We start from the raw sequence: 14,704 nt of genomic DNA on the forward strand, positions 1-14,704 counted from the left end.
TACGGCTGAAATTTTGAGTTTTTTTTTTTTCTTATTTTGCTCAAACTCTCAAATTAAACTAGCCACTTCTGGAAGATCAGCCCCAATGAGTAAATCGGGAACTCAGACCATGAAACAATGCAATGCTGTAGCAGAGTGAAGAAAAATACTTGAGCTTTAGAGAAAAAATAATGACTGACACATCTATTATACATCACTTCATACGCTTATATTGACGATATGTACCCTCAAATATCTTATTCTAAGCGTTATTTTTTTTAACATTTCCTATAAGCACTGTAGTATTCCTCGTACCACAGGTGTCAACTCCTCCCTAGCTCCAAACCTTAAAAGACACAATTACTCGTTTATCTTCCAAGCCCTTTGCCTACTTCATTTAATTCTAAAAATAAAAGAAAGTCGAACATGCCTTTCCCATTATGAGGAAGTAATATTTGTCAATATAATTTTTGCTACGTAATGTAATGATGGAGGTACTTTTGAACACCGGAAAGCCATAGATAAAAAAGCTAAGAAAAGTCATCGAAAAGAGGCAGGTTAACTTTTCTCTCTCTGACCACCTCGTTGAAAGGAAAAAAAATTCCCCTTAAAAGAGATAGTCTATTTTATCGCAGAGAGAAAAAATCTCGAGAGTTTGTTTCTTCTCCATAGGCAAAGCGAAAGTAGGGGGATGCTGAGTGGGCGAATATCGATTTCTCCCTTTCGTTTTTCCTTTTTTTTTTTTTTTTTTTTTGATACCGCCGAGCGATTTTATTCTGGTGTTTTGTTGGAATCAGAAGGAGTTTCTTAAATCAAATATTCCTGAACATTTACAGATATATTTATGAATTATAATTCGACAATGATTATTCTGAATTTAGACCAAGCATTTTGAGTCACACCTGTAAATCTGAGACTCTTACTGTAGAGCACTTAGCAGCCCTTCACCCTGAATTAGAAGTCTTGTCCAGAATGATACAAACAGAACAACTCATGCTTTTTTCAAGCAGTCATGACATCATAAGGAAAATATTAGCTAATTACTTGCGCAGGATTTCTGACATAAGTTTAATCTCTCTGTGTCATCGCTGACAACCCCCTAACTAAAACGCAGTTTTGATATAAGAGCAAGAAAGGCAGGAAAATAATCGTTTATTATGGTACCTTTGTAATGATACTGAATCAATATATATTTGTTTATTTATGTGATTTTTCTTTCTCCCGAATGATTGGGATCTAAAAGTTCCTTGCTATTCACTGAAGCGTATTAAAGCTTCTGATCTGAAGTATGATGTAGGTATGAGGAATTTTAGCTAATCTTTAAAGGAGTATAAAGCTACAGTATTCGTTGACTTCCATTGTTTTGCCCAGGTAGCGTTGCTGTCTGTTTTGAATTATGACTGGCTAGCGGTGGCCTTTGAAGGTCTCTCTCTGCTGTTGTGCTGATCTTGTCTACTCACTGCTTGGCGTTTCATATGGCTCGTGTAGGTGTTGGTCAGACCCAGTGTAACTACTTCGGATGGTATTATAATAACAAGCTGAACATTTCGGGAGATGGAAGCTGGTGCCGGAATTTTACTTTCTGGTGCCAAATGATCTTCCTGTTTCACCTTCTTTCACAGCATTCAGAGTAGACTTCAGTTTATATATATATATATATATATATATATATATATATATATATATATATATATATATATATATATATATATATATATATATATATAAAAACGCTTTCAGAAATCTGAGGCGCTGTGTGTCTAGAGTAGTGTTCAAAATCTCAGTATCACTAATGAGGGTTTGGCTGTCAAATCTTAGTTGTAAATTATGCTTTCTTTTAAGTTACGGGGCAAACTTTGTAAGAAGTGTATCATCATCACCCAGATATATGGTCTGTCGTGTGCTTTGGAATATGACGTTGAGCTTCTAATGGCTGCCTGCCGAGCATGATGAATTATTTCCTCTGGAGGAAGTTAGCAACTCTACTGTTTATACAGTATATGATGAGCGGGGGTTCATCACGTGGGAGTAGACTTAATGTCCTATTTATCTTACTGGAAATATTTCCAGCCTTCTCATGTATTTAATGCATGAGGCCACTGTGAAATGACATTTTCAAAAGCTCCCGCAACCTATCATCGCAACATCACCTGGAAAACCATGTTTAGTAAATGAATACGCTTGATTTGCCTTTTTTAAACGTTGCTTTTAAAACCAATAACGAAGATAATGATAACAAATTATATTTAATGTAAAATTTGTGTAAAGAATGAATGAGTTTGCGAGAATGCGTGTGCTTGTGGCGACTGAGCAGAAACCCCAAGTAATGATACGTTTCCATACCCTCTCTACGCCGTTTTCCCATTTCTTTCCCGAAGTCATGCAGTAACGTAAGAGGTTAGCTGAAGCACCACATATAAATTATTCCAAGCGGCCAGGGTGGGTTAGCCCACCATTCTGACCTGTTAATAGCATTTATTATCTTCGTTATCGTTCTTGCTATTCCTCCTAACATCTTTTTCTTACCCCTTAACCTACTATTCTCTCGACACCCCCGCCTCCCTCCTCCTAACTGCAGCTCATCCTCAGACTGTTATATCAGTTAAACTTGATCCGTTTTCGGTGATCAAGCACAGGAGTCTACATGAAACGGTGGAACATAAGTTTTAATAAACTCTCCAGCGAATATTGGAGAACTCTGATATTCTCTTCAACTCGAAGGATGAAAAATCATCAGGTATATAAAAAATACCCAAATAAAATTAATGCTACCGAAATAGCTACAGTACGATATCAGTTCCGCAAAATAATTGACCGAAGCCTGTTAAGAAGGAATGGCATCTATTTATGAAAGACTATTGGAGAAGAACCCGTATATGCTCATTTGACCTGATAGATTGGAATCTAAACTTCACACAGTATAGCGCTATTATGCCAGTTTAAGAGAGGGGGTCAAAAATCACCAACGACGTCTTTAATTCCGCTAAGCATTAGTTGGTATTCTACACCGCCTACAAGCATGAGGAAAATTTCCCAATAGCACCTGTGATGAATGATTTGTGTAATGTAGCAGCTTCAAGAAAAACAGTGTGAGTCACTATTATTAGCTAATAAACATTGGCCCTGCTCAGAAGAAGCCATTTTCAGGGACCCGGAAGGAAAACAGATAATGGCGTATACAAACTGCCCCATTTAAACAAGGAATGGTGTGGGCATCAACGATATACATTTAATTTATAGTATATGCTGATTACTTTTCAGTAATACTTCCAGTATCATCTATGACAGGACACCATTTTAAAAATTTTGATCTTGGTAATAACAGAGGGAGCGTAAATTGCAAATATCACAAGATTATTTATTGTCCTCCTTAGAAAAACTATATAAGTCACAGAACTCTCAGAATAAATGAACGTCTATAAGTAGATACTTTTTGGCTTCACATTCTAAGAAAGTTTTCAGATGCAGAGTGAAATATGTTACTGCTTCTACCACCACTACTACTACTACTACTACTACTACTACTACTACTACTACTACTACTACTAATTTTATCATTATTATTGTTATTGAAAATAATAGTTGTTTCCACGGCATTTATTTGTATAGATTCTTCTCTGTTCCCCGTACTGGTATATCAAGTTTCCTAAAGGACTTATAAAAGTTTTATGTTGTCTTAGTCTTATTTCCTCTAACGTCTCGACAAGCACTCTGGCGGTCATCTATGAAAGTACAAAACTAAATAAATTGAGATGCATGATGCACACTTATTTACGCGTACAGCAGGCGACTGGTTTACAGTTGGCGGGTGGGTTAGTGGACTGAATTCATCCACTAGTCAACCCACCAACTGCTGTAAACCACCCACCTGCCGTGCAGTACATACTTGTGCATCATGTCTCAATTCATTCAGTTTTGTGCTCGCCTAGATGGAGGAAATAACACTAAGGCAACAGAAAACCTTGATACGTCCTCAGGAAACTTGATATATCAGCTACACGTTGATAAAAAGAATGCCGTAAGGCGAATAGCGAAGAATCTATACAAATTAAATGTCGTGGAAACAGCTATTGTTTTTAACGCTACTGGCCTCAGAGAAGGTCCCCTCCATATTATTATTATTATTATTATTATTATTATTATTATTATTATTATTATTATTATTGTCGACTCCATGGCCACCCATATCACCCACTGTAATATGGATTTGAGTGACGCTGTGATAATTCATTGTCAAACGAATTTACAGTATTTTCGCATAAACCTTTAGTAGCATTACACCATGCATAACTATTTTACCTCAGCTATTTTATGTTAGCGTAGACTTTCATCGTTGTCGAAATTAATAGCTCGCAATAAATTTTAAACGGTTTTTTTCTGTTACCTTATAATTTTATATACACGTTCAAAGGGCGTGAATAAGAGAAAATTCTTTTCTCTTTGATCATCATGTAAAGGTTAGTATGAATGCCATTTAATACTGTTCTTAAGGTATCACGTATAATTATTGCAAAACAGTCGTTTATCAAGTGCTGAATTCTGTAGGATAACTTTATATAATCACATACACGAACACATAAACACAAATACCTATATATATATATATATATATATATATATATATATATATATATATATATATATATATATATATATATATATATATATATATATTATATATATATATATATATATTTTTACAGTTTGGTGTGTAAACCACGACATTGATAGATTTCTATCTGATCTTAGTGCCATCAATAAAATTCACCATGGAGAAAGAAACAAATAACTCCATAAACTTCTTAGACACTAATGTAATAAGAACAGACAATGGCCTGAAATTCAAAACTAACAGAAAAGCTACAAATAACAACTTAATGATCAATGCAAAATCGACTCATACACGTAATGTCCGTGGCTTTCAGATCTCATTTTCTAAGAGCACTTAGACAAGTTAACCCCGAGCATTTGGACGAAGAGTTTAGTAATATCACCTGAATTGACATAAAAAAACCACTTTTCAATCAGGGAAATAGAAGAATGTTTATTCCTACCTAAACAAACCTATCATAGAACAAGCACCAAAAAGGAATATGACATGAGCAATACTTTGGTTCTCCATTTCCACCCTTCTATTCAGTGATATTGTTTATCCTTTAAGCAAGAAGAAGGTTTGGTTTACAAAATACCTTGTGAATGTGGCAAATTCTACCTGGGACAAACCGGAAAAGATATTAATAAGAGCATTTCCTTACATCGATATTGCGTAAGAACAAATTCTCCAAACAGCGCTGTTAATTTACATGTGAAAATCTGTGGCTGTCCTATCCTCTGGAACAAAACAGAAATATTGTCAAGTAAAATTATATGATGACAAGAAATTTATTAGAAACGGCTTGTATAAGTTTTAGCAAATGAAAAAACTTTAATATTAGTCAGGGCATGTATAAATTCGGCCCTTTATTCCTTCACATTGCTTCACAGCGGTACAAATTCAGAGAAAGATTTTAAATGACCTAACACAAAATTATTGAATAATTCTCTCTTTTAGCTGTTCTGAATTGCTAACTCTTGCTCATTTGTTTATGATCTAAACATCCTAATTTTAACTTTGACAAGTGCTTTTTATTTTAATTTTTTTCCCGTGAGAAACAATGTGATTTTTGTGTATGTACTCATTCTGTTTAGTTGTAATAGGAAGGCGAAATTATCGAGCTATTAGAGTGTTTTATTCTCTTTTTTCCTCTGGACAATATTGACATATCTCATCTTCGTGGTATGAAGATTATATATATATATATATATATATATATATATATATATATATATATATACACACATTATATTATATATATATATATATATATATATATATATATATATGACTATTTATCACATCACCGTGATTCATATACAATCAGAAAGCTACAAACGTCCTTTAATATCAATTCACTCTACCTCCGGAAGGAATATATTTTCATATATATTACCGAAGGGGAATTTTTAGTTGATAATAAGTCCACCGTCCGACCCCACGGGACGGTGGACTTATTATCAACTAAAAATTCACTTTCGGTAACATATATGAAAATATATTCCTTCCGAGTGTAGAGTGAATTGATATTAAAGGACGTTTGTAGTTTTCTGATTATATATATATATATATATATATATATATATATATATATATATATATATATATATATATATATATGTATATATATATATATATATATATATATATATATATATATATACACACACATATTATATATATATATATATATATATATATATATATATATATATATATATATATATATATATATATATATATATATATATATATATATATATATATATATATATATATATATATATATATATACGAATAACCAGTATATGCATATGCAGTGCACGACGACAGACCGAGCAAGTAAGGTGATAGGTCATAGATTAACACTAATGGAGACGAAAAATGCAACAGCTTTTCTCAGTATTTTGTGGAAAAGAGATATTAATATTACGTTCTCAAAGGATTCATCATATATATGATACCAATATGTCATATATACCGCTAATATGAATTTCATTCGGGGAAGTAATGCTTATTTCCTGCTCAATTTATTAAGGCATTTGAAGAGGAATCATTAGCAATTTAAGTGATAAGTAACGCATATTCCTATGTAGGTTGGGAGCGGTTACTCATAATAATAATAATAATAATAATAATAATAATAATAATAATAATAATAATAATAATAATAATAATAATAATAGCAGTTTCTAAGGCAATAAATTTATACGGAGGCTTCTCCATGCGTTTCATACAAAAAACGACATAAAGGTCATATAAAGATGTTCTGATGTTCTGGAATTATTTCCGCTAACGTTTCGATCCGAGGTCATCTGCTCTGAGTAACAAAATGAATGAATTCATTACAGCGGACGGATTGGGTCGCAGTTAACAAGTGAACTGGTATGCTGGATTCTGACTGGCCGAGTGTTGCCGCCGTTGCTTCCGGTTCCGAAAGCGTTGCAGTCTTCTTAGGTTAGGTGGCTCGTCTGCCATAGATACACATGTAACTTGCATCTTGACTTATTACCTTTTGTAACCCTCAGTAGAGCAGAAGACTGTCAGAGCGCGAATCGAGACATTAGACGTAGTATAACCATTAAAACGGAATATCTCTTCATGACCCAAAAAACTAGTATACCAGATACACGTTGATGAAAAAGTATCCACTCTACAAAATGGATGCCGTAGAAATTGCTAAGTGTGTGTGCGTGTGTGTGTGTATATACAGTATATATATATATATATATATATATATATATATATATATATATATATATATATATATATATATATATATATATATATATATATATACAGTGTATATATATATATATATATAATATATTATATTATATATATATATATATATATACTGTATATATAATCTTTTGTTTTTTTTTCTTCTCTCGTCTTTTCTTGCTCTTCCTGTGTTCTTTTGTTTTAGTCTTGTTACTGCTACGGTTTAGGTATGTCCTGTGCCTATTCCCCCCGTTTTTATTTTGTTTTATAATTTATATATCGATGTTTTAATGTGGCAGCCTTGAAAATGCGACTATAGCAATTGTCGTGAAACGTGTGTGTGCGTTCGTGTACAATCTACTTTTTCCATTCCCGTGAACAGTGCCCTGTATATTGTAGATACCATTTAAACAGTAGTAGAATTTTCTTTTTCAGATAGCAAAAGTAACAAACCATAGCGAGGTACAAGCAGTTTAATCCAGAGTTTGAAATTGAAACTCACTCGAAATCAAAATAAACTTTCCAAAATTTTACAATATACAAGGAATTGCTCGCTTGCACTCAGCGCAGCAACTTCATGGCACACAGCCAAAAAATTACGTTTCATTACCGCCTGAATTCGCAGAAACATTCACAACGTAAAATTAAAGTGTTGCCATTTTCTCTAAATAAAGTGATGCTTCAGCTGTTGTGTAAACGTGAAAACGTAAAATAATACGATGTGCCCCCCCCAAAAAAAAAGTTAAACGTTAAGAGAAGAAAGAAAAGCATTTTAGTAAGTAAATTTTTGATAATCTTCAGAAAATATCATGATCAACTGTGGGTATGGGTTACTGATACAGCTTATCCTATCTTATCTGAGTTTTATCTACAAGGGAGGACTCAAACAAAATATAATCAGGATAAATGCTGAAAAGCAGCATGGTCATTTTCCTTGCAGGATTTCAGGCATCATGTCATTTAAGTTTTATCTTCCTGCAAATTTTAGCTTCAAAATTTAACTTCCTTCAAATGAAATCAAATTAGCCAGACAAAATGAAATTATTTGATACTGACAAACAGTTGCATCTTTCTTTTAGTGACTTTGATGCAAAAGAATGAATAGATAAGGAATTAACAAAATGCAATATAATATAATTCGAGATGAGTCATTTTTTAAACTTTTATGTTTACATTTCCATTTCAGTTTATTATTAAGTTCGTAGTTTTTTCCTGCACCCAGACTATCATCCTAGGTACCCTAATATAGCTATTCTATGTGATTAGGGAAAGATTTTTCTTTATTACTTATTTATGTGAAATCAGCAGCAAGGTAAGTTCACCAATTACGTTTAAATATTCGTTGAAAATGGCTATATATACAGTATATATATATATATATATATATATATATATATATATATATATATATATATATATATATATATATATATACATACATACATACATACATACATATCTATCTATTTATCTATTTATCTATCTATCTATCTATCTATCTATCTATCTATCTATCTATCTATCTATCTATCTATATATATATATATATATATATATATATATATATATATATATATATATATATATATATATATATATATATATATATATATATATATATATATATATATATATATATATGTATATATATATATGTATATATATGAATATTATATATATACACACACACATATGTTTATATACATACGTACATATAAATATGTGTGTGTTTGAGTGTGTACTTTCACCCTTTCCTTTTCTGCCAGAAATGACTGACCACATTATTATACAAAAATCCTCCCGAACGATGAGTGGAGAAGAGACTCAGAGCACTAATGGCTAACAAGCGAAGCCAAGGCTTGGATATAATTATCATTAAGGCTCGAATGGCCTTACCTTTTGATAAGATATGACGTGGGAACAAAGGGAGACGCACTCGAGAAGGGTACTTAGAATTCAAGCTCTTTTCAAAAGCACCGCAGTATAAAACGTTATTCTCTTTCGAACAAAAAGGTTTTGTTACGCCCGGTAATCTCCGAGAAAAAGGAAGTTCTTTATTGCAGCGAAACGATAAGAACTGCTTTTATTTTAGGTTGCGGTGTGTTCGGACGGTTCTCCTCAGGGAACTGACGGTATTAATAACAGTGAGAAATATTATCATCCTGACGAGTGCCATTCACACGAAAAGACACAAAGAGCAAGATCTTCAGTCGAGCTACAAAAATCGTATATATACATTATTCTGGTTTTCGCGCTCTTTTTTTTTTCTTTTTGGAAAGGAAAGATTCATTCCGTCCTGTACCGGGAAATTTTTAAAGACATGAACTTAAATGCATTTTTTTTACAGGTGTGTTAAAAGGGATGAAGATAAATCAAGAAACAGATGTCAATTTACAAGATTTATTGTTAAACATTCAAAACTATCAAAACAACGGTTTCAGTTTTTAGCAGAGTAGCATTAGGCAAAATGTCTCGTCTCACGAAATTTCCATGTGGCAAAATTTCCAAATTTCAATACGTTTAGTCCTTTATATTCCCTTGGAAATTCGCTTGAGAAGCTTCAGATAACAAAATTTTCATATTGAAGAAAATTCTTTGGACTGTGATACATGCAAGGAAGAGTGGAAAGATGCAACTGGCGACAAGTATAAGGAAATCACAAAGAAAATCTCAGACATTTCCAGTTTAACATTTAAGCGTGGATCTCAAGGTATTCCATACACGGAAATCGAAAATTTATAATATTTAGATTATATCTGTGCTTGACTTAATTTTCATTTTCAATCTGCAGCATCAAAAGGTATCTGCATTCCTGTTACGCGAGCGAAGAGGGAAAAAAAATCTTCATTAGTGCCAATTGACCATTAATCACGCTAGTAAAATATTTTATTTTTTAGCATGTTATCGTACTCAAAATTTCATGTGTAAAATAATAATCAAAATCAATATTGTAAGTCAGATTTCTTACTGATTCATTGTCTTTTGCTACTCCTTATTCAAGTCTCCTTTCTCGTACTTACTTAACTTTATGCAAAACTTCTGCAGTATGTCTGGCTGTCTTTCGACTATTTTTTGCATACAGGTTCTTCTTGAAGGAAAGTCATAAGTTCGTCAATAATTTTAAACTTAAAAAAAAAACTAATTCCCAAAATATGATGATGGCACAGTGCTTTTGTACCTTCATTCATACCTCTGTAACTAAAAGAAAATATGCTACATTGGGGGGAACTGACATTTTCCAGAATTTATTATAGTGAACGATAGTAAGCTACGCTTTCCGTATGTTCTCGAAGAAAGATTTATTGTCGTGAGCGGATACGCGCCTGTGTGCGTGCACGTTTTTCTGTGGATGAATCCGCGTGCACATGGCTGCGTGTCTGAGGGAAATGTAAATACGTATTTTAAAAAATCTGAAAGAAAAATGGAGGATCAGGCTTTGACCATTACTCAAGTTTCTTCAACAAAAGCGTTCAACTTTAAAAAGGGGCCGGGGAAGAAAGACAGGTATTGTTCGGGTGCATTTTTGGACGTTGCCACATATCATTGCAAGACATCGTTTTTGATTTACGATGGCTGCTCCAACACCGACGGTAATTTATGTGTTTTCAGGAATAACTCGCCTTTTAATTGTCATCACATTGTTGAAAGGAAGTTATATCTGTTAAATATTTCATCTCGATTATAAAAGAACGAGATTATTCATAAATACGTCAAAGACAACAAAAGTGGATTTGCATTTTGGGAACTCCTGTTAAAGCCACTGGTTTTTTTTTGCAAGGCACCTCGCAATGTTCCTCTACTAAGTGAAAATATGTTTAGAATTCCAACTGAAAATAACTAGTTTTAGCTTGAAAGCCAAGTATTAACCCTATGTTGTCCACTTATATTTTCCCTATTCCAAAAAAATAATGCTTTGGTTTTTATACTTATATGAACCTCATAAATGTCCCAGAATACTTTTTTCATTATGTACTGTAATATATACAGTTCTACTGTCACGTGACTAATTAGTCATACTGATAACTAGGAAGAGGAAATATGCCTGAGAGTGCTGTAACTATATTTTTTTATTATTTTGACAACATTGAGACAACTTTTGTACATTTTTTTGTAAAATATTATTGATATAGCAAATTATACATCACCAGATTCCAATTTGGTCATGAACCATTCTAGAACTGTAATGACACATCTAAATCTGCAATGAATATCATATATACTTCATGTAACTAAAAATCAAAGTCCTGTAATGCAAATAAGAAAAAAATTAGAGTAACATTCTTATACTCAAGAGCAAAAAAATTGCAAAACAGGATAAAGTTTACACTGTCTTAGATATGGAACTGTAAAAAGCAATTGATTTTTGCATTTAGACACAAGTTGACACAATACCTCATGCACCTGACATTAGTTTTACCTTTACAGCCAATACGTTTGCAATAGAGACGAGGATTTTTCACCTCTGGGAAATGGCCTACTTTATCAAGTATCACATACTTCTGTGGTCTTATTTGACCCATTTGCTTACTTACTCTCTTGAGTGGATTTGCCTTTTTCTCACTCAAAGATGGATGACCTCTAGTGGGTACATACGTACCTGCTCTGATGAGTGACTCTGAAACTGACATCCCAAAGGTAAGCAGGCTATGCCTTTTTTTCCTGTGCAATATTTTCTGCCTCATAATCTCGTCGGTACAGGAGCCAAGCTTGATTGATAGCCAAATCAGTCATGTGGAATATAAGCCTGTGATAATATTTCTTTGATCGCACTGGGTTTCTATATAAAGATAAAAGACAGTCAGCCAAATCAACACCACCCATATTCTTATTATACAACTTTAATATGTCTGGTTGTTTGATTTCTACTACTTTTTTTAATGCCCTATCATAACGTTTTGAATTATGAACTGGATGGCTTCCAGCAAATGTGGAAAGCAAGGTCACACCTTTGCTATCAAGCCATTTGACTGCTGAGAGCTGATTGCCAGCGCCAGATGACCTCCATTCCTCAAAAGTCCCTCTCCCTTTCTTCTTCAAGTCAGCATCTGAAGTCAATTTCAACCCTGGAAGCCGACAGAGCCTAACTGTCCCACAACACCAGATTTCTCTCTCAGCTAGATGTTTTTGCAGTGACACTGAAGTAAACCAATTGTCAAAGTAAAGAATATGGCTCCTATTAAATACTTGGTATTGTTTCAGCCAAGTGCAAAACAATATCTGATGATGGACCAAGGTCTGGGACAGCCTCTTTATTTACAGGAAGAATAAGCCCTGTATAAGGAATAAAACCATGGATGAGCCCACCACTATCTGCAAGAACAAGTATCTTGAATCGCCATTTTTTGGGTTTCATCGGAAGGTATTGCTTCATGCTGTGCCTTCCCTTGAAAGGAACCATTTGCTCATCAATACAAATATTTTGTTGCATTGGGAGCTCTTGAAATTTGCTTCTCAAATACTCTACCATAGGTCTGATCTTGAAAAGTTTGTCATCACTGACTTCGTCATTATTATCTCTCATATGCAAGTTTGACTTTATGGCTTACCATCTATTCCTGCTCATAACCATGGCGGTATAATCTCTATACTTTCCAAATAGTTCCCCAGACCAATGCAAACGTGCCTGGGGAGTTCTAATAATGGAAACATAAATTAGCAGCCCTAACCATTGCTCCAATTCATCCCTATTTAGATTGAGAGGTTTGTTTACATCTTTTTGTGTAGCATAAAGATTAGACTGGTGTACAATAAGATCTAGGAAATCTGATGTGAAAAACTTCCTGAAATGCCAGATTGTATTTCCTAAATAGACATCAGAGTCAGTGTTATGCAAGGAATCATTATCAGGATGGACAAAGTTGGGTACTGTTGAAGGAATTGCATCTGATTTCTTTGACCACAAAATTCTTCTTGGTGAACTTGCTGGAACAGCAGCAGGTTTTTCAATAACTCATAAGTTACCAGGTGAAATGCCAATGACTACACTGTTCTCATCAGAAATAATTTCATTCTCAACCTTGTCTTCCACTACTACTTCATCTGCACGTTCTTTCGTCATGTCTGTAAATATGAATGAATATAAAGAGCTGCAAGAGAGATAGATGATAGGCTATAGTATATATCAAAATTAAGAACTTCAGGGGGCTACAAAGAACAAAAAAACTTACTAGAAATTTATCAATGGCAATCAAATAGGAATCAAGTAAGTTTTCATTACACTAATTCTAAAGTGATATTGGAGCGAGAATTAAGTTTTTTAACCAAAAGGAAATACAAATTCTGAAAAAAATTTTGTCATCAGTAGTCAATTTTCCACATTTCTGATTATGCATTATATATATATATATATATATATATATATATATATATATATATATATATATATATATATATATATATATATATATATATATATATATATATATATGTGTATGTGTGTGTGTGTGTGTGTGAGCGTGTGTGTTCCAAAAGCATACAGGTCATGCTCACATATTATCAATCTCACATACCTTCATCAATGTCAGTTGTGATAGGGGTGCCTATGGCTGAATCAAACTCGGTATCAAGGTTATCTTCTTCACCTGAATTTTCATCACCTAACCTGTTCTGTAAGTAATATTCCCTCACTCTCTTAACAAATCTGCCTACTTATGGATCTTGCATTGAATACAGATACATCAAAACCTGAAAAAGTGAAATAAAATACATAAATTCTTTGTAAAATACTATAGTTCCCCAATAATTAGGTCAATTTTCTTTCAATCTGCATAAGCGTATTCAAAGAAAATGTAAATATTAAATGGGAGACTATTTTAAAAATAAATTTCGACCAAAAATAACACGATATTCCTAAGTTTTTGGGTAGCACATGTGTTGCTAAAATGTTTTCCAATATCGGTTAGCAAGTGACCAATATGACTAAAACGCCATCCACATAAACCATCTCATAGAATTCATTAACTGAGATTATTATAGGAGTTGGCTGATTCACTGTAATCTGGGTACATTCAACTTTCATTGGTAAATTAATTATACAAGTAGCATACCTGATAATTCGTCCATGACGGGGATAATAGGGGAGGAAATACAGTGCACAAGTAAACAAACATGGCTGCCCTCAAAGTCAACCAATCAGCTTCAAGATGCGATTTTCAAACAGAAGAATGGTAGACCAATTAGCCAGAACGTTCACAAAAGCATACAGACCTAGTATCTTTCATTTAAATGCATTTGAAACTTGCCTTTCATTTAAATTAACTGCATTGTGAAACATGCCATGATAACAACTGAAGGTTATATGTCATACACTGGACAATTGTGCTGTGGTCAGATATAAGAAAATGAATAATTTTCACTATATAAAATAATAACACTTTGTCTCTGAACACTTTTGAGCATGATAAATGA

General features: G+C 33.2%; 1 pseudogene; it reads right to left on the minus strand.

Moving 5' to 3' along the window:
- Window positions 1-11,941: 11,941 nt before the first annotated feature.
- LOC136854434 (piggyBac transposable element-derived protein 3-like) lies at window positions 11,942-14,359 on the minus strand (annotated as a pseudogene).
- Between the last annotated feature and the right edge of the window lie 345 nt (window positions 14,360-14,704).

Source organism: Macrobrachium rosenbergii, chromosome 29, assembly GCF_040412425.1.
Source record: "Macrobrachium rosenbergii isolate ZJJX-2024 chromosome 29, ASM4041242v1, whole genome shotgun sequence".
In the NCBI taxonomy this organism is placed as follows: domain Eukaryota; kingdom Metazoa; phylum Arthropoda; class Malacostraca; order Decapoda; family Palaemonidae; genus Macrobrachium; species Macrobrachium rosenbergii.